Raw genomic sequence first — 2,812 nt, 5'->3', positions numbered from 1 at the left:
AGCTTCTTCTTCAGAAGATGCCTCTTGAGTACTGTTGGATGCAGCTTGCATTCCATTCAGACTCTGAGAGATCATATTAACTTGCTGAGTCAATATTTTATTTTGAGCCAATATGGCATTCAGAGTATCAATTTCAAGAACTCCCTTCTTCATAGGCGTCCCATTACTCACAGGATTCCTCTCAGAAGTGTACATGAACTGGTTATTAGCAACCATGTCAATGAGTTCTTGAGCTTCTATAGGCGTTTTCTTTAGGTGAATGGATCCACCTACAGAAGTATCCAATGTCATCTTTGATAGCTCAGATAAACCATCATAGAATATATCCAGGATGGTCCATTCTGAAAGCATGTCAGAAGGACACTTTTTTGTCAGCTGCTTGTATCTTTCCCAAGCTTCATAGAAGGATTCACCTTCCTTCTGTCTGAAGGTCTGAACATCCACTCTAAGCTTGCTCAGCTTTTGAGGAGGAAAGAACTTGGCTAAGAAAGCCGTGACCAGCTTATCCAAAGAGTTCAGGCTGTCTTTGGGTTGAGAGTCCAACCACACTCTAGCTCTGTCTCTTACAGTAAAAGGGAAAAGCATGAGCCTGTAGACTTCAGGATTTACTCCATTAGTCTTAACAGTATCACAGATCTGCAAGAATTCAGTTAAGAACTGAAAAGGATCTTCAGATGAAAGTCCATGAAACTTGCAGTTCTGCTGCATCAGAGAAACTAGCTGAGGTTTCAGCTCAAAATTGTTTGCTCCAATAGCAGGAATGGAGATGCTTCTTCCATGTAAATTGGAATTTGGTGCAGTAAAGTCACCAAGCATCCTCCTTGCATTATTATTATTTTCAGCTGCCATCTCCTCTTCCTGTTCGAAAATTTCTGAAAGGTTATCTCTGGATTGTTGTAATTTAGCTTCTCTTAGTTTCCTTTTCAGAGTCCTTTCAGGTTCTGGATCTGCTTCAACAAGAATGTTCTTGTCTTTGCTCCTACTCATATGACAAATAAGAGGGCACAGAAAAATAATAATAATAACAGGAGTCCTTTATACCATAGTATAGAGGTCCCTATGTAAGTGGAAGAAAGGAAGGAGACAAAATATGTAATGTAAGGAAGGAAACACAAGGGTGAGGGGCGCAAAGATGTGAGATGAGGAGATGTTAGTAGATAAATAATTAGAATGAGGTGAGAGAGGGAGAATTTCGAAAATAATTTTTGAAAAAGAGTTAGTGATTTTCGAAAATGGTTTTTGAAAAAGGTTAGTAATTTTTTTTTTTGAAAATTAAAATCAAAAATTAATTAGTTAATTAAAAAGAAATTTTGAAAAAGGGGGAAGGGATTTTCGAAAATTAGAGAGAGAGAGTTAGTTAGGTAGTTTTGAAAAAGATAAGAAATAAACAAAAAGTTAGTTAGTTAGTTGAAACAAATTTTGAAAAGATAAGAGGTTAGAAAAGATATTTTAAAATCAAATTTTTGAAAAAGATATGATTTTGAAAAAGATAAGATGGAAAGATATTTTTGAAAAGATATGATTGAAATTAGTTTTGAAAAAGATTTGATTTTTAAAATCACAATTAATGACTTGATTCACAAGAAATCACAAGATATGATTCTAGAACTTAAAGTTTGAATCTTTCTTAACAAGTAAGTAACAAACTTGAAATTTTTGAATCAAAACATTAATTGATGATGTTATTTTCGAAAATTATGTAATAAAGATAAGAAAAAGATTTTTGAAAAATATTTTTAAAATTTTCGAAAATAACTAAGAAAAATGAAAAAGATTTGATTTTTGAAAAATATTTTGAAAAAGATAAGATTTTTAAATTGAAAATTTGATTTGACTCATAGAAAACAACTAGATTTTAAAAATTTTTGAAAAAGTCAACTCAAATTTTCAAATTTTATGAGAGAAAAAGGGGAAGATATTTTTTTATTTTTGAATTTTTAATGATGAGAGAGAAAAACATAGAAAATGATGCAATGCATGAAAATTATGGATCAAAATAATGAATGCATGCAAGAATGCTATGAATGTCAAGATGAACACCAAGAACACCGTGAATATCATGATGAACATCAAGAACATATTTTTGAAAAATTTTATATGCAAAGAAAACATGCAAGACACCAAACTTAGAAATCTTTAATACTTAGGCATTAAGAATTCAAAAATGCATATGAAAAACACCATACAACACAAAACAATAAAACATCAAGATCACACAAGAAGACTTACTAAGAATAACTTGAAGATCATGAAGAACACCATGAATGCATGAATTTTCGAAAAATGCAAGGTGAGTATGCAATTGGCACCAAACTTAAAAATTGACTCAAGACTCAAACAAGAAACACAAAATATTTTTGATTTTTTTATGATTTTATGATTTTTTTGTATTTTCTTTTAATTTTTTTCGAAAATCATTTTGAAAAAAGAAAAATAAGGATTCCAAAATTTTTAATATGAATTCCAGGAATCTTATGCTCTTTAGTCTAAAGTTCCAATCAAAGGGTCAAGCATGGCTTACTAGCCAGCCAAGCTTTAGTATGTAACTCAGACATGACAAGCCTAACATGCCCTACAGACATGGCTTTACAGCCATCCAGGCTTCAACATGTTGCATGAAACACTAGAATTCATTCTTAAAAATTCTGAAGAAAAATATAATTTTGAAAACATTTTTATTTTAAAATTTTTTTCGAAAACAAAGGAGAAATTTTTGAAAGATTTTTTCGAAAACTTTTTTTTTTGAAAATAAAATAAAAGGAAAATTACCTAATCTGAGCAACAAGATGAACCGTCAGTTGTCCAAACTCGA

The 2,812-nt window shown here is 31.2% G+C and overlaps 1 non-coding gene across 1 annotated transcript; it reads left to right on the top strand.

Annotated features, from left to right (window-relative positions):
• The first annotated feature begins 345 nt into the window (after window positions 1–345).
• On the top strand, window positions 346–453 carry LOC148551145 (small nucleolar RNA R71). The gene has a single exon (XR_015893640.1). It is a non-coding gene; the product is annotated as a small nucleolar RNA R71 (small nucleolar RNA).
• The last annotated feature ends 2,359 nt before the right edge of the window (window positions 454–2,812 follow it).

Source organism: Arachis ipaensis, chromosome B7 (assembly GCF_059453495.1).
Source record: "Arachis ipaensis isolate K30076 ecotype BB chromosome B7, ASM5945349v1, whole genome shotgun sequence".
Classification (NCBI taxonomy): Eukaryota; Viridiplantae; Streptophyta; class Magnoliopsida; order Fabales; family Fabaceae; genus Arachis; species Arachis ipaensis.
Note: the sequence above shows the minus strand (reverse complement) of the source record. Positions and strands in the feature narration are given on the sequence as shown.